Here is a 26,066-nt window from a genome sequence, read left to right on the forward strand (position 1 = left end):
GAAGGAATATGAACTTCTTTAGTATGTATAAAACAGATCAAGTCACTTTTCAAATTTACTGCATGATATACTATCATTGTTCATTTTAGTAATAAACTTGGCTTTTCTCCTTTGCTCCCAGCCTCTCTCTCCCCCGAGATTACTTAAAGGTAGACTACTTGAGTTTCCTAGGTTTAAGAGAGCAAGGAGAAGGGTGATGCTATCTGTCTCTCTCCTGACCAAGAGAAATGAATTAAGGAAAGAGGAAATAACAACACTTCTTCTCCTGGATGAAGCTGAGACATCTGCCTGTTACTATTTTATACTCGATAAGCAATATTATCAATCTAAAGTTTTTTTAAAAAAATATAAATAGATTCAAATTGTCATTATAGCTTTCTCTAAAACATGACCATCTTTCACTGTCACTTTAAAATGTATAGCCTTTAATATTTTATTATTTTTGAGAATATTAATGTCTCAAACATTGTAACAGAGACCATTCATTACTTCCCCAAAATCTGTTCTCTTTAGCAACAGAACCGACCCATACTTGGGTGAAAGACGTATTTCTAAGGGTCTTTCTGCTGTATGTGGCCATGTGACTAAATTTGGGCCATTGATTTATAAGGGAAGGGGTTTTATGGGAATTCTAGGAAATCTTATAAAGGTGTGGTCTTTTCTTCTTCCTCCTTTATTAGCTTGGCTCCCTGGCATGTGAATGGATAGCTGAAATTATTGGGGACACTAAGAAATATGATTAGAACCTAGAAGTGCTAGAGTTGACATGAGACAAAGCCCGGTTCCCAAGAGAGTGGTAGAAATGCCTAACCCATCTTGAATTCCTATTTCTGCAACTATTTTGAGTGAGATACATAAACTCAGTCCTTGTTCAAGCCACTATTATTTTGGAATTTTTTTTCCTATTTTATGCCACAAAACACAGTCCCTATCTGTTACAAAGAGTGAAGCCTATTTTTCCTAAACACATTTTGGACCAGATGGAAGTATTAATTCAAGTGTTCTCATTATTAATTATACAACATATGGCATACTAATCATTCAAAAGGTTAATACAAAAGATTGTGCTAGATTTTTAGAAAGTTCTGTTAATTCTTGACTGACCCAAGAACAATCTCACGTGTATAAGATTTTGTAAAGTTTAAATATATGCACTGATTTCAAAACCTGGTATAATCATTTCATTCTAAAAATATATTCTGTCAATAAGGTGAATATAATCCCAGAATTATTTTGCTATATTTAAAACTGAATAGATATAAATTTCAAAAGATGCCAGCAAGGGACAACAGACATATTGTTCTCCCTTTTGGGAGCAAATTCTTTTCAGGTTCATGAACTCAATTTTAATTGTTTGATATTAGTAGGGTTTTTCTTCATATTAAGTGCCCCAGATAGAAAGACACGTATACATAGAAAACATCAAGGAAAATGAAAAACAATGCACTTTGTTATTAGGCTTACACTGCTGAAGTCTCCCACCAAAAGGCAGCGCTCCTCAAATCTGAAGTAAAAGCACATGCATTGATGTTCAAGGACTAGACAGGTCTTCTAATCATTCTGTTACTTTACATGAGCTCTAGGGAATCAGAATCTTCCCCAGGAAGTCAAACTTTAATTATTAAACTTCCTATCTCCTTTAGAATTTGAAAAAAAAAAAAGATTCCCAAGGACATGGCCATTTGCAATATAATGATTCCAGTTATGGGTAATTAGACTCAACATTTGCAATACCACATTATAGTGTTTTCTTTTTCTGTTGTGGGAGAGCGAAGGGTGACCATAAAAAAGAGAGAAAAGGACCTGAAAGAATGTTGACACTGGTGACTCCATGTGAAATTCAGAATCCACTTGGTTCTGTGGTAACAACTCTGAACTTGCTGACTTGTCAAAAGGAAGGAATTTGCTGAGCGGGAACATCCTGAGTATTATAAAAACTTAACTGTTTGCTAAAACAATGCATGATCTAAGTTGGTATATGGTAGACCAATTAACTATAAAAGTTAATTTATCCTCCAATCATAATCATTGACAAGCATCCTACATAACATAAAAATTTCTTCCTTTTTATACCCTTGAAAGAATGGAAGGGATATTCTAAACCCCTTCCTTTTGGATACATTTTGGTTTCTGCTGAAATCTGTTCTCTCTGAATTTTTTTTTGCATCCAAGTGTCTTTAGGCTCTGGATAACAATGGGGAAATGTATTGTTGAACCTGGACACAGGGACACGGGCCTATAATCCCAGCAACTTGGGAAGCTAAGACAAGAAAATCACAAGTTTGAGGTAGGCCTCAGCAACTTAGTGAAAACCTGTTTCAAAATTAAAAAAAACTAAAAATAAAAAAGGGGATTTGGGCTGGGGGATAGAGCTCAGTGGAAAAGAGCCCTGAATTAAATCCCCAGTACCATAAAAAAAAAAAGCCAAAGAAATCACTGAACCTGACCCTCTCTGCTAGGCCAGTTCTGATTTTAGTAGCATTTAGGCTTAACTTTTGAACCAAACAATAAAGATCATTTAACTATCAAGAAAAAAACTAGCATGATCATATACACAGACTTGTTTTCTACATGTTATTGCTACATTATAGACAGTTGGGGACAGGGAACATGAGATTTAACTGTTATCCAGAACCCTCTGATCACCATATTAAATTACCTGAAGACCAGAAATTCATCTTACAAAGTATACCCGAATCTTAAAAATTATTTCTCAATAGACAACAGAAAATTATTTCCACAATTATGCCCTATTGCACTGTTCACATATCATTGAATAATTTTGCAGAGTGCAAAAGGATGGCAGATTGATGCAATAAAAAAGTAAAAGACTTCATGAGAAAAATATATATGGTCATTAAGTTAGAACAAAGGATTCTGAGTTCTAAAGAAACTAAATCATGAAAAATCTATAATCCAAAATAGATTAATATCTATACATTACTTCCAGAGGGCAACTAAATCAGATTTCTTTAATCTCTCTCTTCCTTTATTTTTGCTATGGGAATTGAAGCCACAGACACTTAACCACTGAGACATATCCACATCCTGTTTTTTTAATTTTTATTTTTAATTTTTTTTCTGTTGTGCTTTTGTTTTGAGACAGGATCTCACTAAATTACTTAGGGCCTTGCTAAATTGCTGAGCCTGGCCTTGAACTTGTGATCCTCCTGCCTCACCCTCCAGAGCCACAGGAATTACAGTGGGCTACTGAGCCCAGCCTAAAATTGATTTTTTTAAATTCTGGGGCCATTGTGTATTAAATAAAGCCTGATCTAAGAAATCAAAATAGTGGCCACTTTTATGATGACCTTAGCATCTCAAAAATTAAGTTAACCAAATTTCAATCTCTATATGACTTGGTTTCCAAATTCCTCCAAAGTCAATCTGTTGTAATAGATATCCTACCACAAAATATAACTTTTAATCTCAGTATTATTGCACCCATGGATACATTTCCTAAGCAAAAGGGGTGTTGTAAAACACAGATGTCTACTCTAAAGAATAGCATTGTTGTTAGTGCTGCTGTGATGTCATGATAAATGGTAAGATACGATAGCAGGAGAGGAGAAACAATCTTTGTTTTTGGATGTCCTGGATTCTGTTCAGTCTAGGCTAAAGTAAAAGGCAAAGAATAGATGGCAATAAAGGATAATAAGTAATGCTTGACTGACCTGGCTTTCTATATTGAGGTCTAGCTGACCTGCATCAGAAAAGAATAAAGACAGGAAATAAGAAGGTAATGTACCTTATTCAAAATGTTGGAACTTCTTATTCTATTAATTTGAAAGAAAAAAGGGCAAAAATGAGAAAATCATGTTTATTACACAATGATACTTTCTATCATCAGCTACACTTAAATTAAGTGTCTTCTAAATTAAAATTTAAAAATTAAAAAGCAATTGCCAAGACTGAAAGGAGGTCATGAGGCCATTGAGGAAAGAAAACATTTTCAAATAAGGCATCTCAGAGGTCTGAAATGTATTTTTGACTTTTAATTATCCATGTATTAATACATAGAGTAAAAGAAGAAGATATAATTTTCAAAATCCTGTACAAGCAGAAAAAATTAAAATATGACTATAAATTAATAGGCGCAATACAGTTGCACAAATCAGAAATACTATCTGAGGTTAAAAAAATCTAAAGAGTTATTATTGTTATGATCATCTACCTTTCTATGATTGCAAGATCTCACAAGTAATTTTAGTCATTTATTTATGCTTCTTTTCATATATCATAAGCCTTTCTTTATTGTTTGCTGAGGGAAAATAGCAAAAGGATTGTACAGCATAAGCTTCTACATGATATTGACTTAATCTTTACACTGGTGGGGGCTGTAATTATGACCTAATTATTTTTAGTGAAGAACTTTTTCATAATTGAATTGCAAATTATACATATACTTAGTGGGTTTGATTTTCTCATTTAGAATAAAGTCATTTTAATAGATGACATAATTAAGCTAAGACATTCAGAGGTTTAAGAATAGATGCTGGCTCATAGATGTTTGTTACATGAATCTATTAATTTTATGTTTTAAGTCATAAATTTGAAGAATAAAACTTATCCAAAGATATATTTGAAAACATGTAAAAATAAAAATGATTGTCTCATCGCTTTCTTTTGCTGTTTTGTTGTTTTTCTGAAGACATGCCTCACTTCTGTTTTTTTTAAAGTACTGTGATTACCAATGAACAGTCAATAGTAAATCTGGCAAAATTTCTCTTATCAGTTTTAGAACTTTAATTGCTTTATAATTTTTTATATCCAGCCTATAACCAGACTTGCATACTCTTTTATTTACAATTAATAAGATTATATTATAATTGAGATCATATCTCATTTTTCACATATTTTAAAATTTGCTACTATATGCTTTTTATACCAATATAGCATGATTGTATATGTATAATGTGTGTGTTTTTGTTTTTTAAAAAATATTTTAAGTTGTAGATGAGCACAATACCTTTATTTTATTTATATGTAGTTCTGAGGATTGAACCCAGTGCCTTACATGTGCTAGGCAGACACTCTACCACTGAGTTACAACTCCAGCCCATGTGTGTGATTTTTTATCTTGCCATTTCTAAATTAAAACAAGTTAGAAGCATATAAAAATATAAAATGAAAACAAGGGTGACAAATTAGAAAATAAGTTATCATATTACTAATAAAATGGAGCTACATTTGACAAAATATATGTTTTTCCTTTAAACAGTCACAAATCCCCATTATATATTAAAGATGAGATTCATAGAAGTTAAAAGACTTGTTCATGGTAATTTGGGAATGGTATTGTGAAACCAAGACTAAATATTTAATCTAAAATACTATTGATAAATTATAACAAATAGGTGTTTCCAGAACATTCCATCCAACAGATGGAGAATACACATTCTTCTTAACTTTATATGAATACTCTCTGGAATGAGTTCTATGTTAATGTTATGCCAATAAATAAGTCTTAAGACATTTTTTAAAAATGAAAATAATATGGTATCTTTTCTGACCACAATGAAATGAATGTGGAAATCAGTATCAGGAGGAAGTCTGGAAACATAAATACATGGAAATTAAAATATATACTCCTGAACAACCACTGGGTCATTGAAGTAATTAAAAGAGAAATAGAAAAGCTTATGGAGATAAATGAAAATGGAAACACAACATACTAAAACTTATGGAATACAGTAAAAGCAGTTGAAAGAAGAAAGATATACAAAGCAATAAATCGCTATCTTAAGGAAGTAGAATGATCTCAAATGAACAACCCAACATTTACCTAAAGAAAATAGAAAAATAACAAACATAACCCCAAATTGGCAAAAGAAAAGAAAGAATAAAGATCACATCATAAATAAATAAATGGCTGCTAAAGAACAACACAACATATTGTTGGAACAGAGTTGGTCTTTTGAAAAATCAAACAAAATTAGCAAACTTTTAGCAAAAATAAGAGAGGACTCAAACAATGAAATCAGAGATGAAAGTTGAGACACTACAACTGATACCACAGAATACAAATAACTGTATGCCAAGGAACAAGATAATTCATAAGAAAAGGTGAATCCAACAAAACTGAATAAAAAAAAAATAGAAAACCTGAACAGACCAATAATGAGCAATGAGCCTGAATCAGTAATACAAAGTCTTCCATCAAGGAAAAGCCTAGGACCTGATAATGTCACTGTGAAACTGACTACCAAATACATAAAGAAGAATTAATACCAATTTTTCTTTAATTATTCAAAAAACTTAAAAAAAGAGAATGAAGTTCTTTCAAATACTTTCTGAGGCAAGCATTACCCTGACATCAAAACCAGTTAAAGTCCTGCCATCCCATGAAAGAAAATGATTTATTGCTCACTATCCCTGATAAACATAAAAAAAAAAAAATTCTAAACAAAATACTACCAAACCAAAGTTAACAACATATTAAAAAGAATCATTCACTCTGATCAAGTGGGATTCATCACTGAAATGCAAGGGTGATTCTGTATATGCAAATCAACTCAAGTGATATGCCACCTTAGTAGAATTAATAATAAGAAATAAACTTAACCAAACAGGTGAAAGACATCTGCAATGAAAACTACAACACAATGATGAAAGAAATTCTGGAGTATACAAATAAATGGAAAGATGTTTCATGTTCATGAATTAGAAAAATTATTATTATTAAAATGCCATATTACCTAAAACAATGAAGAGATCAAATACAATATACAAATTCAATTTTTCACAGACATAAAAAAACAACTGTAAAGTTCATACATAAAAACAAAAGACTCCAAATAGCCAAAGCAATTCTGAGCAAAAGGATCAAAGTAAGAGGCATTACACTATTTTATTAAAAATATAAAAAGGCGCTAATAATCAAAACAGTATGGTATTGACATAAAAAGACAAAGACCAATAGAACTGAAAAAAGACCCCAAAAGTAATTACACACATTTACACCCCACATATTATTGATAAAGGAGCCAAGAACCCACAATGAAGAAAGAACAATGTCTTCAAAAGAAAAAAAAAATTTTCTGGGAAAACTGATATCCTTGTGCAAAAGAATGAAACCAGATCCCTATCTCTCATAGTTCTAGTCAGTTTTCCTGCCACTGTGATCAAAAGACCTGATAAGGACAATTTAGAGGAGGAAAATTTAACTTGTGACTCATGATTCCAGAAGTCTCAGGGCATTGATGGCTCACTCCATTTTTCTGAGCTGGAGGTGAGGCAGAACATCATGCAGAAAGGTATGGTAAAATAAAGTAGCTCAGAACATGGGCATCAAGGAAGCACAGAGAGCTCTGCTACCAGAGAAAAAATATATTTTCCAGAGGCATGCCCTCAGTGACCTACCTCATCTATCCACACTCTACCTGCCTACAGTCACTACCCAGTTAGTCCATTCAAGTAGATTGATGCACTAATTAGGTCAAGGTTTTTATAAGCATTACCCTGATACCAATCATTTCACCTCTGAATGTTCTTGTATTGTCTCACACATGAACTTTTGGGGCTCACTTCATAACTAAACCATAACTCATAACTAAACCATAACATTTACAAATATCAACTCAAATAGATCAAAGACAAAAATGTAAGAACTAAAATTTAAACTGCCAGAAGAAAACATAGGAAAAATAATTCAGGACATTTTTCCAGGGATATATGAGATATATACATATATATATATAAATATATTTTTTTGATGTGACCCTAAATGCACAAGCAACAATACCAAAAGTTGACAATGGGATTAGAGCAAACTAAAAAGATTCTGTACAACAAAGACAGCCAACAAAGACACAATCTATAGAATTATGGAAAATATTTGTAAACTACATATCTGTTAATATCTAGTATATATAAGGAACACAAACAACTCAATAGCAAAACAATAAATAAGCCAATTTACAAATGGGCTAAATATATTAACAGACATTTCTCAAAAAAAAACATACAGATGAAAAAGTTCAATATCTTTATTTACTAAGGAAATGCAAATCAAAACCAGAATGAAATATCACCTGACTCCAGGAAGAATGCCTATTTTCAAAAAGATAATAAATAAATAAATAAATAGCAAGTGCTGGCAAGGATGTGGATAAATACAAATACTTGCACACTGATGATAGAAACATGATATGGAAAACAGCATTGGAGCTTTCTGAAATAACTAAATAGCATTGCCATATGATCTATCAATCCCAACATATGATCTATCAATCCCAATGTGTGTGTGTGTGTGTGTGTGTGTGTGCATGTCCAAAAAACATAAAATCAATATGTTGAAAAGACTCATGCACTTATATATCTATTGAAGTCATATTCACAGTAGCCAGCAGGTTATGGATTCATTTGAAGTGCTCATCATTAGATGGATAAAGAAAATGTTGTGTACATAAACATATACACACACGAAGGAATAAAATTCAGACATAAAAGCATGAAATCCTGTGATTTGTGGGAAATTTGTGGGACCCTACTGCTTCCCATTGCCAGAGATGCAAAATAAAATTTCTCTTGTATAATGACTCAACAAAAAAACTGAAAGAAGTATGAGGGAAAGGTTTCATAGGTTAAAGATGTTAATTTTTACTCAGGTAGCCTTTTGCTGCCCTTAAGGAATTGTAACTACCATTCCTGTGATGTCACCCAATCTTCAGCAAAAGGTAATTCTGTTAAGGGAGCTCATGACATTTGGCTTCCAATATATAAAGCACTGGCATAGACATAACAGCCTGATTTGAACCTAAAATAGAGTTCTTTTGTATTTTACTCATATATATTAGAAATCTAAAGCCCCAAGATCACTGTTGAAAGCCATACTATAAGAATCTTACACTGGATTTGTGCTACACTAATACTGGAACAATTAATTCATATAATTTTATCAGATTTAACATCACCATTTCTAACTATTCTGCTGGAATACAGTAGCCTTTTTTGTTTTTTAGCATTGATATCTTTCATTATTCATACATTGAAGGTCTTAAATTGCTGTTGTTGGGTAGTTTAGTTAAATGCTATAATTTTGCTTACATACTATGAATCATGAGTTAAATTATTCTAAATATTTTGAAATACAGGATTATAATCACATTGAATCATGATAGTTACATAAGAGAAAAAACTATCTTAATAATCAGACACTTTAATAGAGGGAAGGGAACAGGGCAGGAAGTGGGGGAAGGAAAAGAGATGTACTGGGATCTGAATTATAGCAAATTATATTCTGATTTTAAATTATGTCAAAATGAATCCTAATATTATATATAACTAAAAAGAACCAATAAAAAATAAAATATTTTAATATTCTACATGCTATACAACTGAGCAATCAACTCATTTGTTATAGTACTTCAAAAAATTTCTTCAGTTAAAATATTGGTGTATCAAAAAAGTCAGACACTTGATTATTAATATTCTTTTTCTCCTCTAGATTTTAGAACAGAGAGCCAAAGCTTGGCTCCTTCACTTCACAGCAGCTGCATATTATCACCTGTCTGCTCTTAGAATTCAAAGAGCATATAAAGTTCACATGGCTATGAAGAATGCTAACAAATGGGTTAATTCAGCCATTTGTATTCAGGTCAGTTTGTCTTTTGCAGAAAAACTATGAGATGTAACTTTCCTCTTAGAAATTTTTGACATATATTGAACAATTCTCAGATTCCTTATGGAAAGATCATATAATATGTAACACTTTCAGCATATAGCTATCAGAATGACTGTAAGTTTGGAAATCTTCTTTATGGAACAGCAATAAAGCTGTGAATTACTCTCTGATGTAATTTTACTCATTTATTATACTCCCACTAGTAAAGTTGGAGGGTACCTGTTCCTCTAAATCCTTCACAACAGTGGCATCAGAAGACACCCTGATTTTTGCCATTCCAGTGAATTGGAAATGGTATCTCATTTTGTTTTTCATTTACTTGATTGCCAGCAGTTCTGAAATTTTTACATTTATTATTCAAGTTCTTATCTGTGTATCATGTGCTCTTTCTAATCTTTCTTTTTAGGCACTTTGTCCCTTTTTTCTACTTGATGTTCTTTTTGATTATGGTTTATAGGAATTCTATATTCTGGATAATGTTCTTATTTGTATAATTAACATGCATGTACCAATAAAATATTTAGTGAAAAAATAATTTTCAGAATGTTGTATAGTTTGATAGAATTTATATAAATTATAAAATAAAGGTATTACTCTGCAGGATTAAATACATACGTCCACATATACACACATCCAGTGTGGACTGGATGAGTCTCTACGAAGTAGAAGGGGGAAATGATACTAGAGGTTTGAAAGGCGTTTTGACCTTCTATTTCTTTCTCCTTTAGAGTTTAGCATTGACAGCCAGTTTGGCTTCCCCCTTCACTTCATAGCAGCTTCATATTATCTGCTTTTATAATTCAAGGAGCATGTAAACTTCACATGGCTATGAAGAATGCTAACGTATATAAAATATGTATATAAATGTATGTACGTTTTTGTCTACTTTTAAAAATGTGTGTATTAAAAGTGAAAAAATCTTCACATTTTAAACAGAGATGGTTTCGAGCAAAATTAGAACGAAAGAGATTTATTGAGAAATATTATAGCATCATAAAATTGAGCATGAAGTTCAAGAATGTATGAACCAGAAAAATAGGGCTGCATCAGTAATACAGAAAGCAGTACGTCTCTTTCTCCTTCTCATAAGACAGGAAAAATTTAATGGTAGAATAACTAAACTTCAGATAAGTGAAAACTATGGTTTTTGATACAGGAATAAAACCAAAATTGAGGTTTTAGTTGAAATGTATCTGTTCATATCATATAAATTTACTGAAAATATTTATTTTGTAGAAATAAATGTATATATAAATTCAAAACAATACGGGCTGTAATCTTAAAATCATTCTTTTATCTCTTTAAGGCATTATGGAGAGGCTACTCTTGGAGGAAGAAACATGATTGTACAAAAATTAAAGCTATACGGTTAAGTCTTCAGATGGTTAATAGGGATATTAGAGAAGAAGATAAACTCTACAAAAGAACCACACTTGCACTTCATTATCTTTTAACGTATAAGCACCTTTCTGCCATTCTTGAGACCCTAAAACACCTCGGTTAGTTTGTTATAACAATATCTTGCATAAGATTAGGAATGCATTTTTTATCTTTGAATATTTAAAGAACATTGTGATTACACAGTATTAACTAAGACTTCATTTTTTCTTGGAGCATTGTAGTGGGGTTCATTTTGACATAAATGCAAATAACTTCATATGCTCCATTTCTTTTGGGGGGGCAGAGAGGTACCAGGGATTGAACCCAGGGGTGTTCAACCACTGAGCCACATCCCCAGTCTGTTTTTTATTTTTATTTTTTCACTTAGAGACAGGATCTTGCTAAGTTGTATAGGGCTTGGCTAAGTTACTGAGGCTGGCTTTGAACTTGGGAATCATCCTGCTTCCACCTCTAAAGCCTCTGAGATTATGGGCATGCGCCACCACACCCGGCCAGTTTGCTCCATTTCAATCCTTTGTACTTCTTCTTCTCCCAGTCCCTCCCCTGTCCTCTTTCTCTATTCAATTGGTCTTCTGTTTATTTATTTTTCTACTTATTACATTATAGTTATATATAAAATTGGAATGCATTGTTGTTACTGGAAATTAACGTGTCTTTTTCTCTTTCAGAGGTTGTTACCAGAATATCTCCACGTTGTTGTGAGAACATGGCTGAGAGTGGAGCAATTTCTAAAATATTTGTTTTAATCTGAAGTCGTAATCGTAGTGTTCCTTGTATGGAGGTCATCAGATATCCTGTACAAGTTTTGCTTAATGTAGCTAAGGTAGTTTTCCATTTTAATAATGAAATATTCATTGTTCAAAAAATGTAACTCTGCAAATTATTAGATAGATAGAATTAATAGAATTTATATAAATTGTAAAATAAAGGTATTACTCTGCAGGATTAAATACATACGTCCACATATACACACATCCAGTGTGGACTGGATGAGTCTCTATGAAGTAGAGTAGAAATGCTCTAAATTAGAAATTAGGCTGGGAATGGTGCTGCATGCCTAATCCCAATAGCTCAGGAAGGAGTCAGAAGGATTGCAGGTTCTAAGCCAGCCTCAGCAGCTTAGACTATAAGCAACCTAGTGAGACATTGTCTCAAAATAAATATTAGAAAAAAAAAGCTGGGGATTTGGCTCAGTGGTTAAGCACTACCCTTGGTCTCAATCCATGGCACCAAAAAAGGAAAAAAAAACAAAGTTTGAAATTAGGCCTCTATATTAAAATTCATGTATATGAAGAGTCTTGATGGGGAAAAATATTTAATTTATGAAGATAACTATAGATATGAATGCTATTTTGTTGTTTTATTTCTATTACTTTTATAATATGAATAATAATATGAATAATAGTATTATTGAGAACTTGTCAGTATTTTTGTACATTATTTAATTTAATCCTTATAATAATCCTGTAAAGTAACTCATATATTTCCCATTTTATAGAAAAGGAATGATAATGCTTACAGAAGTTGCATACAATCAGTGGTATTAAGATGAGACATTTACCTTCCTTGCCCACCCTCACAACCATGACTGTAATGTACCCAATATATTGAGGAATAGTGGTTAAGAACATAGACCCAAACTACTGAATTTGAATCCCAGTTCTGCAAGCTGTTATGCATTATTTGGCCTCTCTTTGCTTTACTTTCTTCCACAGTAAAATGGGTATAGAAAAAAATAATACTCATCTCAAAATGTTACTGTGAAGATTAAATGAGTTAATATACTTAAAAGTTCTTGATACATAAACATACCATGCAAGTGTTAGCTATTAATGGTTTCTTATTTTTATGTTAGAATGATTATTTTTTGAAATCATGCAAATTTCAGTATGAATGTAATAGTATCATTAAATAAAGCATGAAAAACTAATCCTAGAATGTAATAGTATCATTAAATAAAGCATGAAAAACTAATCCTAGATTTTTAGTATCAAATTTGTTTTATTCTAAAGTACATCTTCCTCTCAAGAAGGATGTAAAATAGTATAATTAGATCTTGCCTTACTCATTATCTTACCCTATGACTAACTGTAACAGATAAGTTCTCTTTCATGAGAGAGTCTTGCTAAAATGGTCTTCTCTTTAGAAGCTTGCTTTTATTTACTTCAAGATATTCTTTTTTATATATTTTAGCTTTAATTTGTTTTATGTGGAACTTTTGAAGTGGTTAGGAACTTTTGAAGATTAATATGCATATAAGATTCAAATATGATAGGAGTAACAAAAAATTATCTCATGAAGTCCTTTGTACCTGTGGCAGATGCTTCAAAGATTTGGCTCTAAGCTGTCCTTACGGTTGGGCAGTTTTAAATGTGTATGCTTATTACAACTTTTAATTTCATTCTGTTCTCTTCAAGTATGAGAAAACTACTTCAGCAGTTTATGATGTAGAAAACTGTATACACACATTGTTGGAGCTTTTGCAGATGTACCGAGAAAAGCCTGGTGACAAAGTTGCAGACAAGGGTGGAAGCATTTTCACAAAAACTTGTTGTTTGTTGGCTGTTTTGTTGAAGACAACAAACAGAGCCTCTGTAAGTATTGATCAGTTACTTTTCTTTGAGCTTATTTTCTGTGTTCTTTTATGTATAGATTTTATGTTTTTCCTTTAGTAACCATTACACTAAATAGGATTTTGCATGTGATCAAACTTGGGTTTTTTTTTTTTTGTTGTTGTTGTTGTTTTTTGCCTAGTATCAGTGTGTGTGTGTGTGTGTGTGTGTGTGTATTCATTGTTTCATTTTGATATTAAAGAAACTGAATTCTGAAAATAGAATTTATTTCAGTCATGTAAATAAGAATTTCCTACTTACTAGAGAATATAACAAATTACCTTAGCAGGGTAGGAAATAAGACACGTATAATTCTCTATCCACCTATCATAACCATAAATATGTCTCAAGCTTTTCTGTGCCGAGACATCTGAGTTATTCTCTCCAGGTATCACAATCAACATAAGAGTAACCAGAGCCCTGCCTTTACCCTGATAACTGTGGAAACCACTGAAGCATTTTAAGCAAGAGAATAATATTTTCCTATTTAAGTTTTAGCATCACCCTGGCTACTGACTGAAGAATGAATTTGGGAGAGCATGTATAGATATGGGGAGACCATTAAAGGAGGCAAATGTAGATGTGTAGTGGCTAGACAAGAGATTGTGCTTCACCTAGGGTTGTGTCAATGAGAGGTAAGTGGATGATTCTAGAAAGTTGGAAGAGGTAAAATTCATAGGACTTAGTATCTAGATATGACAGGTTATATTGAGTATAGTTCCTTTTTGCATTCAGTATCGAATTAAATTTACAATTTTTGAATATTTCTCCTCTTTATAATTGTCTTACATATTATTTCACAATTTAAAATAATTTGCCTGCTATACTTAGAGAGCCATGCTCTTGATTGTTAAAAGCTTGAAAGCCTACTGCATAGTATTCAAATGATTGATTTTGTTATTCTAGGAGAGATTGAATTTTTATTAGGTTTTAGTAAATGTACACTTTCTTTTTTAGGATGTACGAAGTAGTCCCAAAGTTGTGGACCACATTTATAGCATCTACAAACTTACAGCTCGTAAACATAAAATAAATGCTGAAAGAATACTTAATAATCAAAAGAAGAATTCTTCCATAGGTATTCCCTTTATTCCAGAAACACCAATAAGGACCAGAATAGTTTCAAGGTAAGCAGTTAATTGTATTCTATAATTTCATGTCACCATTCATTCATTTAAATATATATTTGTTAACACTATCATAAACAAGATATTGTTCTTAACCATAGAGAAAAAACATTTGAATAAGAATAGACTATTCCAAAAAAAAAGAAAAAGAATAGACTATTCAGTAAATCTAAAGGAATCAATTTCACTATAATGAAATAATACTGATGTAGCTTTGGGTATTTAGTAGCTATTCAACAAATTCCTTATGTTAAATAGTTCAGACCTAATGCTAAGAACCTTGTTATATCAGTTTTATTTTCCATGTTAATCTCTATTTTTATGTGGTGCTGAGGATTGAACCCGGGCCTCGTATGTGCTAAGCAAGTGCTCTACCACTGAGCCACAACCCCAGCCCAATCCAGGATGATTTTATATCAAGATCTTTTACTTAAGTATATCAGTAAAAAAGAAAGAAAAAACCTGTTTTCCTTTTTTCTAAATAATGTAACATCACAGATTCTGTGACTAGACATAGATATATCTTTCAGGGTCACCATTTAGCCTGTTATAGACCCATAAAGATAATTGTGGTTTACCTAGTTTATGTTACTTTTTTTTAAGGTGTGTTTGTTTATGTGGTTACTCCCCATGATCAGGGAGTACAAATCATATAGAGCTGCATCTTGAACTACAAAGTGCTTCAATTTGGTTGTGCAGCGTAAAGCTATGTGGTTCAGGAAGAATGACAATGAGCAAACAGATTAATGAGTGAAATAATAAAGATAGTGACAACTACTAAGATAAAGAGAATGGCCGAGAAATCATCATGTGATTTTTAAGTCCTGTAGGGTGAGTTGAGGAGAGGATAGCACAGAGTGGGCAGGAGTGTTGCATCATGGCATGGCTTTTGTTTTGAATAAACTTGAGAAACCTACAGCATAAATAAGAGGAAAATATAAATAAGCCATTGGAAAATCATGCCTATGGTTGAACAGAAGAACATTTTTTTAGATAAAAATTGGAGTACTGTTGGTTTGAGGATGTAGATAGCACTTAAGGCCAAAAGATGAATGAATATGATCATGGATTGAAATTTCACTCCTTTCTATCACTCCTTTCCATCGTATGGATACATACCGCATTTTGACCACTAACCAATGGTGAGGCATTTAGATTTTTATCAAGAAAGAATAAGAAGATGGAAGTGTACATAGTAGGGATTTGTGTGAGAAGATACATGAAACTCTCCCCTGATTGATACCGTTTTCTCAATGTGGTGTGATATTTTAAACTCAACAACTCAGAAGTAGCTTAGAGAGTATGGAAGGGATATTTGAAAAGAGGAAAGAAATAAAATAGTCATCTGGGAGAGCAGAAGCATACTAGGCAATTCAAATGCCCATTTGACATAAAATAAAAATGTATAGTTTCTTTAGCAATATCTGTATAGGAATGGAGAAAGAAGATATTTCTATTTAATTTGGAACCCAAACAGAATTTTCTAGACAAGTTTGAAAAGAGAAAGAAACAGAATGGAATAATATTGAGATAACTAAACTAGTTAGGGAGGAAAGTGAGAATAACATTCTAATGAACAATAGGTATGTGTTGAGGTCAAGTGAACTAGAGATCTCAGCAGGGTGGAGGAATTGGTTCAGTGACTGTATTAAAGCAGATAACATGGATAAATCAGAAGTGGTGATAAAGTCTAGAATGTAAACTATGTGAGAAAGGGTTGGTTAAGAAAGAATGGAAGGAAAGGGTTGCAAAAACTGAGAATGCTGTTGGTTTTTTAGCCATATGGATGTTGATATTAATGAGAATGGTAGCAGGAGTTGGGGGAAGTCCAAGAGCAGGTTCGTAATTAGGAGATGGTCAATGAGCAAAAGATGGTAGCAAAATAAGTAGTATAAGCTTCAAAGAAGCCAGTATCATAAGGAAATATTTTAGAACTTATAATTGGCAATAATATGAAGTTCTTCCACCTCTTTGAAAAGGTTGTAAGAGAAATGATGTGTCATGAATTAGTTAACACATAAAGATAAAAATTAACTCTTTTAAGAAATTAACTCTTTTAAGAAATATACTGTTTTAATACCATATTTTTATTTGTATTTTTTAAAACAGACTTAAACAGGATTGGGTTTTAAGAAGAGATAGTATAGAAGAAATCACCAATTCTCTGCAAGCTATTCAAATGGTGATGGATACACTTGGCATTCCTTATCAGTAAATATAAACATTTTCAGTGTGTACAGTATAAAGAAATATTAAAGCTAATTATGAATATGTAAAGTGCTTTTTGCTTTCTATGTACAATTTCTAAAATCTGACTTTGTATTAAAAATATGTATATTACAAATAACTAAGCTGTTTATTAAATTCTTCATTGTTTTTTATTTAATATAGCTGTATGCATATAACAAATAAATATGTCATAAGATGATTATAATACTGTTACTCATGTCTATTAAAGTGTTATATTAGTTTGAATGTAGTCATATTCCTAAAAGGAAAGGAATCAATTATTACCTGTTTTATTGATAAGCAAAAGCATTTTACTAAAACACATGTTGAAAGTCAAAGATTCTGTCTATTCACTTAGAAAATGAGAAGAGCATAAAATATTCCCACACATGTGTATGGATAATGTACTAATTTGTATCCTTCACTGGCTAAAGCATCCAGAGAGTTAAATGAGCTTCTCTAGGGAAATTATAAGAATATAACCAGTAAGTGTATATATACTAAAACCCCTTAACTTTGAACTGATTTTAATTTGTATTATAATTTATTGTGGGAAGAGAATAGTATTGCTTTAAAAGAAACTTGTTGTTCATTTACATACTACAAATTGGAAAGTTATTTAGTTTGAAAGTTACTTATTTTGTAAACTTTAGGCTATTGACATCTGTATCTATGTGGCTCCAGGGCCACAGAAGTCTGATAGGACCTCAAAGTTTTCCATGCATGGACACTATAAAAATGTTATCTGTTTGAAATAGTAAGTAAATCCTAACTAGCCTAAAATTGTCTGCCTATGTTATAGTTTGCATCTCAGGTGTCCAAAAGCTCTTGTGTTGATGCTGTAATGTTCAGAGGTGAAATGATTAGACTATGAGAGCTAATCAATACATCCTAGTTTGAATAGACTCACTCAGTGGTAACTGTAGGCAGTTGAGGCAGGCCTGAAGGAAGTGAGTCACTTCCCTGAAACCCCTTCTCTCTCTCTGCTTTCTGGATGCCATGAATGGAGCAGTGCTTCTCTACCACACCATTCTGCCATGATCTTTGCCCTCACCTTGGGCCCAGAGAAATGGAATTGGCTGTTTTTAGACTAAGACCTCTGAAACCATGAGAGCCAAATAAACCTTTCCTCTTCCAAGTTGTTCTTGTTGGATATTTTGGTCACAGTGATCCAAAGCTAACACAACTTATAATTTGGTTAAGATAGATCTAAACATATTGATGTGTTCAAAAGTATATTCAAATATAATGGAGATTTTTGTTTCCCACTCTTTATTTTTCCTCAATGAAGTGTCAGTACTAAGTGTTTTTCAAACCTTGTAATTTTTATTGACTTTCTCATTGTTTTGTTTTCCTTCATTCAACAGAGCTTTACTATAAATAATCTATTTACTTTGGTAAATTATATATACTTTTAGGATTTAATTGGCCAGCATATAAACGTTAATGGTGCTAATTTCTTATAAATATAACTATAACCAACTAGTAATTGCACAATAAATATTATGCATGCAAGAAAATGACTTCCTGATGTTTAAATAGTTTTTTTTTCTTTGTTGAATATTACACAAAACCAAAAATCTTTTGAAGGACATTTAACAGTATTACTGAGCCAGGGAGCGGTAAGCGGTAAGTGGTAAGCAGTCCTACCAGGACTTCCCCTTTGCCCATTCCCAGGGAGAGGTGTTAGATTTAACAAGTAAGGAATTATAGAGCTGTTCCTGCACAACCCTGTTTTACTATGTGGGGTGAAGTTGCAGCCTACTCTGCAATTTCCTTTATGGTTTATACACTGTCAAATTTAATGATAAGGATATTGTGTCTTGTGCATTACACAGAAGTACAATTCCTATCTTAGAACAGCTAGATAGGGTGAGATTTAAAAAAAAATAATTGTTGGTTCCATACTTTAGGTATTGTGAATTGAACTGCTATAAACATTGATGTGGCTATATCTCTGAATTATGCTGATTTTCAGTTCTTTGGGTATAAGCGAAGGAGTGCAACAGCTGGGTCAAATGGTAGTTCCATTCCAAGTTTTCTGAGGAATCTCCACACTGCTTTCCAAAGTGGTTACACCAATTTTCAGTCCCACCAGCAATGTATGAGTGTACCTTTTCCCCCACATCTTTAATAACACACTTATTATTGCTTTTATTCTTGATAATTGCCATTTGACTAGAATGAGATGAAATTTTAGAGTAGTTTTGATTTGCATTTCTCCAATTGCTAGAGATGCTGAACATTTTTTCATATATTTGTTGATCGATTGTATTTCTTCTGTGAAGTGCCTGTTCTGTTCCTTTGCCCATTTATTGATTGGGTTATTTGTTTCTTGAGTTCTTTATATATCAACAGATGAATGGATAAAGAAAATATGGTGTATATACACAATGGAACATTACTCAGCCTTAAAGAAGAATGAAATTATGGCATTTTCAGGTAAATCGATGGAGCTGGAGAATATCATGCTAAGCGAAGTAAGGCAAACCCCAAAAAACAAAGGCCGAATGTTTTCTCTGATAAGTGGATACTGATCCATAATGTGGTGGGTGTGGTAGGGAAGAATGGAGTAACTTTGACTTGGGCAGAAGGCAGTGAGAGGAGGGGATAGAAAGGATAGTAGAATGAGTCAGACATTATTACCCTATGTCCATATATGATTATATAATCTGTATAATTACATCATATACAACCAAAAGAAAGGAGTTATATGCCATTTATGAATGCTGTGTCAAAATGCATTCTACTGTCATGTGTAACTAATTAGAATAAATTAAAAATAAATTGTAAGGTGAAAAAATATAAAAAGCAGTGTAGTTGGGGCTGGTGTTGTAGCTCAATTGTAGAGCACTTGCCTAGCACATATGAGACACTGGATTCAATCCTCAGCACCACATAAAAATAAATAAAGTATACAATTTAATGTTTTAAAAGAAATACCCAATACTTAAAAAAAAAGCAGTGTAGTTGCATCACTACCCTGTAATTGCGTTGCATTCCTTGTTTTCACTTACCAGTCCTGCATGCCCTTCCAGTGGAGTCTCCTCATTCATACTCAGGTGTGAACATTTCATTTAATTAACTTGGCCAGCTTCCCATTTTATCCATCTCTTTTATGTCCATTTCAGTTTTCGGTAAGACTCATTTAAATAATGCAATATGTTTTTTGCATATTTATTTACATCAACAGCATCCTGAAGAGCACTTTTGCTATGGTCATGCATAGTTTTAAACACTCGAAATGACTAGTGCTATTTCATTGTGGTTTTAATTTCCATTTCCCTAACAATAATGATATTGAGTATTTTGGGGGGGGTTTCATCATTGAAAAAATTGTTCTAAGTTGTGAGAGATCTTTAAATCTTTTTGAACACAAGTCCTTTATAGGATATGAGAAGTACAGAAGTTTTTAGTTTTTATGAAATCCAATTTGTCTTTTTTCATTTACTGATTATGCTTTCGGTGATATAAAATCTCTGCTTAACCCAAAGACATAAAGATTTTCTATTACATTTGTACTGTTTAGTTCATTGATCCATTTCAAGTTAATTCATTTAAAAAGACTATTCTTTCTCCATTGAAATGTATTTTTTTATGATCTGGCTTCTTTGGTTTGCAAAATGTTCTTTGGACCACATGGCTATTGTTCCACATACATATAAAAAAAATATCCTGCTGTTGTGTAGAGTGTTTGACAAGCCCATTTCAGGCAAATTAGGTGATAGTGCTATTCAAGACTTCTGTCTACTTACTACCTGTCTTTTCTTTTACCAGTTATTGATAGAGGGTTGTAGTAATTGCAGATTTGTCTATGTCCCCTTGAATCAAAAACCAATTAACTGAATTTATTTTGGAGCTCTCTTATTCTGTAATCTTCAAGGTTGTTATGTTGTCTTAATATGTCTACTAATCTAATTATGGAATGATCTAATTTCTTAGTAACTTTTTTGTTGTAAAATTTTGCGTGATATTTATATAGCAACTCCAGTTCCTGCTCCCTTTTTCTCTCTGTCTCTGGCCACCACCCCCCCATTCCTATGCTTAAAATGTTTTAATTGTGGTAAAACACATGTAACATTTTAACCATTTTTAAGTGTGTGCAGTTTATTGGTATGACATGCATTCACATTTTGGGTATTCTAATTCTGGTTTGCATAAGCATGTGTATTAATTTCTGAGGGCTACTATTACAAATGATCACAAATTTATTGGCCTAAAACAGCAGAAACTTATTCTGTTTGGGAGATCATTGGTCTGAAATGAAGATGTTGGCAGGGCTGCAGCCCTCAGTGTTCAGGAGTGACTGTCCCTTGCCTCTTCAAACTTTGTTGATTCCTGGTATATTTCTGGGCTTCTGGCTACATCACTACAGTTTCTGTCTATAGTCTATTGCTTCTTTCTCTTTTCTTTATTTAATCTCCTTCTGCCCTACTTTTCAAACATATGTCATTGAGTTTTGGGTACACAATGGTAATCCAAGGTATTTTCATCTCAAGATTCTCAACTTATATCTACAAAGACCCTTTCTCGAAATAAGATGACATTCAAAGGTTCTAGGATTTGAACATTGAAATCTCTTTTGGAGGTCCCCACCCAATCTAATATAATATAGTATACCCATCCACATTTTACTTTTAACCTATCTGTGTTTAAGAGGTGTCTTGCAGAAGATATATGATTTGGACTTTATTGTTTAATTTACTCTAACAATTGTCCATTTAATTGGGGCATTTAGACTTATTATAGTTATTATGATTATTAGTATGGATGGTTTAATTCTTCTCCCTGTTCTTTGTTTCCTTTTTATCCCATCTGTTCCTTTTTTCTGTTTTTTTTTTCCTCTTTTGGATTGATTGAATAGTTTTTGTGATCACAATTTATCTACTTTGTTGGCTATTAATATTTGTCATGTTATTCTGTTATTCTGTGGCTGCTTCAAGGTTTTTAGTAAACATCTTTAACTTAACACACTATCTCTAATAATATTATACAACTTTATATACATTATTAAAGATTTTCCAATTTAGGGCTGGGGCTATAGCTCAGTTGGTAGAGTGCTTGCCTTTCATGCACAAGGCCCTGGGTTCAATCCCCAGCACCACACACACACAAAGAAAGATTTTCCAATTTATTAAATTTATTCTTCCCCTGCCTTTGGATTGTTATCAATAGTTTACTTCTAGTGTATTAAATAAATTATCGTTTCATCATTTTTACTTTAAATAATCATTAATTTTAAAGAGACTTAAATTTTAAAAATATATTTGTTTATATAGGTGCTATATTTGTTAATCTTCAGTCAATTAGTTAGTTGCATATTTCTATCTGGTGTCATTTTCCTTCTGCCTAAAGGACATTCTTTCAACATGATTCATAATGTAAACCAACTGATCAGGAATTCTTTCAAGTTATGCATGTCTAAAAGAACCTTTTCTTACTATTATTATTGTTATTATTTACTTTTTTGGCCTTCATTTTTGAAACATTTTAATTGATTATACAGTTATAGATTGGGAGTTTTTTTGTATTTTGTCTTGTTTTTATGAAACTTAGGATTTTATTTCTAAAACCACTTCTAATTTGTGTGTGTGTGTGTGTGTTTAAAGATCAAACTTTAGAATACTAAATTATCTCAGTACTATGTCTAAAATATACCTCAAGATTGCTACTATTTTAAAGTTTTATTTTTGAGATCAAGAGTTTTAAGTGTAAAACAAGTAGTGCTTTTCCAAACTCACAATCTGGATATTGAGATTATGAATTAGCTGAGCGACTCCAGTCTTTACTCCAGTATTACATTAATAATAAATAAGCAAACAAAACTAGTCAGAAAATTTTTGAAAAGATGACTTGAAGTGTGAAAACTAGATTCACATTATCTATCATAGTGAGAGTAGTGAAAATATGATACTAAAAAATCTAAAATAAATGATGAAATAGTTAGAAAAATCTAAAAATAGACCTAAAATATGTACATGAATTTAGTAAATTACCATGATGGAAATTCAGAACAGTGCAAAAACAGTGAATTATTTGATAAATAATTGGAATAAATTGGCAATTCTGATGGGGAAAAACAGTTACTTCTCTGATAACTATCCACAAAAGTTTTATGTTTAGTAGATTCTGCCTGGCCTCCCAGGCCTTCCTTGAAACATAAGTGGAAACCTCCATGATTCACTGAATCCATCATCGTGCATTCCTGCAGAAATAGCACCACTTGAATGCCATGGTCTACTGCCATCTTAACCAGTACCTGGGCCTCCTGGGACTACAGCTGCAGGAGTTCTGAGTGACTGGGCAGCTGAGCACAGTGAAACAACTGTGTGTGTAGGGTGCCCAGGAACTCCTCTCAAAAGAATTTTTCCTTTTACACACTTGAGCGTATGATGTAATGTGATCTTGTCAATTCCTGCCATGCCTTCAAGTCATCAGGTCTTGTGCCAATACTTAGCATCTCTTTAGTAGCTATAATGTCTTTAATAAAACAACCACAACTTTCTTTTTTTATAATTTTTTTTAGTTGTAGATGGACACAACACCTTTATTTTATTTATTTATTTTTATATGGTTCTAAGTTACACCACTGTACTACAACTCCAGCCCACAACCACACTTTTCTTTCTTTCTTTTTTTGGAGGGGGTAGGTGGGTACAGGGGCTTAAACTTAGTGGCAGTCAACCAGTGATCCTCATCCTCAGCCCTTTTTTTTGTATTTTGTTTAGAGACAGAAACTCACTGAGTTGCTTAGCACCTCGATTTTGCTGAGGCTAGCTTTGAATCCATCCTCCTGCCTCAGTCTCCCTAGCCACTGGGATTACAGGCATGTGCCACCATGCTCCCGACACAACCACATCTTTCTTGACCCCAGTTTTGAAAGCATTTTTCTGGCCAAATTGCAAATTTTTACAATGTTTTTGATCTAGTTTTGCTCTTAATTTTTAGAATAAACCTGGCTCAAAACTGCCAGAAATATCCATGCCATGGACTGAATGATGTCCTGCCTTGAAATTTCCTCCACCAGATTAATTGGTCTTTCACTTTTAAATTCAGCCTCACACAAAGTCTCAGGACATGAGTAAAATGTAGCCAAATTATTTCTCAGAATATAACACAAACATGCTGACCAATTTCCAATTGAGTCCCCATTCCCCTCTGAAACTTTACATGATAATTTTCCTTAATTCAGAACTTTTATTTATTAACATCTATATTTATACATATTTGGACAAATATATACTTGTGACTCTTCATGTATGCAGACATTCTCATTCACTCTCTAACACAAACCCTATTACAATAGGACTTTTAGTCCAAATGCTAAACTCATTCTTCTGCCTAAATGACACTGCTAACATACCTACTGTCCCTGTTTCACTGGATGTTGTCTTTTACACTGAAGTAACTGAGGTACGGGATCCTCTGCTATGGGGTATTGATGTCTACAGTACTTCTGTGCAGAACCTAATTCAACACTATGTATCAAAATCACAGGCCCAATGCCCTTCTATGTTTCAGATCTTACCTAGTTATAAATTTTCATCTGTACACTTCACCTATACATTCTTACAAATACTCCAATTTCTCAAAACAAATTTTCACCCAACAGAATGACTCCTAACCAAAATCGACCATGATATTAACCCTAACCATACTCTGCTCCCTCAATCTAATTTCACATAAGAGTAGGATCCCTGGAGAAGATGTAGGAAGCTATGTAAAACCTGAGAAACATAATGTAATCTTGCATGACAAATACCCTGGGATAAGCCTGAATAAGCCTCTCTCTTCTCAATGCAGGGAAGATGGACCCAATCAGGCCTGTGTGGATAGCTGATCCCGGGCTCCTATGATATGTATACATTTATAGATTTTGAAAATGTCACAGGAAGATGGGGCAGCCTCCATCTCATGGGACCCTTGGAAACAACTATTAGGACAAAGTGGTTGCAAAGGAAATGACCTCATTCACTTCTCTGAAGGAAGTGACCTCACCTCACTTCCTTGGTGATGAAAATCTCTTAACTTGGGATTCAGGTAGTGGGGCACCCAGAGCCAGTCCCAGTCCAAGTGGGTTCACTTGATTGGAGGTACAAAGGTCAGAGTCATTCTTTCTTGGCACCTTGTGATGTGTGGATAGACAAATTCCAGAAAGGTCTGAAGAGGGGCCTTTCCTGAGAAAGAAGTTACTGGCTCATCAGAAATGGCCAAGGAGACCAGAGCTGAGACAGGACAGGCCACTGCTGGGGAATATAGTTACAACCACCAGTCAGAGGATAGATGCAGGCCAACTCCAGAGGGGGTTTATGTGTCTTAGTGGATGTGTGTTTAAATTTGTGGTTTTGTCTCATGTTCTGAGAACATGGAGGAAAAAGGGTATCTTGGGTTTGAAACAGACTGTTTACTAGTGAGTCCTTTTGCTAATGGTGAGTGTTTCTATATCAATGGATCCCACTGGGTTTGTGGTTAAAGAGAGTAGAGAGAAGAATGCAGCAGTGAATGTGTCCTGTGTAGTGAAAAGCTTTCCAGCACTCCTCATGGCCAATTTATGAATAGACTGTTGCTTGCCTTGCAGATGGGCAACACCTACCATGTTTCTAAGTTCCTGTATTGTTCCTGAATGTTGGTCACTCTCTGAAGGGGCTTGGGGTTTTGCATCAAAGATGTTTACCACCTCCAAGCTCTGTGATGTGGCCATGGACTGCATTGCTGAAGGGAATCCAAGCATCTCAGAGAACTCAAAAAATAGTGGGACTGGTTAGGCTCTCTCTGGAGAATCTCTGCTTGGATAGATAGCAACCCAAGTAGCATGATCAGGAGCTGTCAGTGCCATAGTGTTCATCTTGTGGAAAAGTCTGTCCCCAGGCTTTTTTCTTACCTATGGTTCTGTTCCCCAGAATGTTAGGAAATTCTTTGGTTTAGGCCACCCCCTCTGTGAAACCTCAAGAAAACAGTTTCAAATGGAAATGAAGAGGCCTCATCTGTGGCTGTTATGTAAAGGGCTTTGTAAAAGACGTGTTTGAAACAGCCTCTTGGCCCTGTTTGAGGTTGTGGATTAGATTCTCAGCT

General features: G+C 33.3%; 1 pseudogene; it reads left to right on the forward strand.

Moving 5' to 3' along the window:
• Positions 1 to 8,654: 8,654 nt before the first annotated feature.
• Positions 8,655 to 16,980, forward strand: LOC143389799 (abnormal spindle-like microcephaly-associated protein homolog; annotated as a pseudogene).
• Positions 16,981 to 26,066: the final 9,086 nt, after the last annotated feature.

The sequence above is a fragment of the Callospermophilus lateralis genome, unplaced genomic scaffold, assembly GCF_048772815.1.
Source record: "Callospermophilus lateralis isolate mCalLat2 unplaced genomic scaffold, mCalLat2.hap1 Scaffold_65, whole genome shotgun sequence".
NCBI lineage: Eukaryota > Metazoa > Chordata > Mammalia > Rodentia > Sciuridae > Callospermophilus > Callospermophilus lateralis.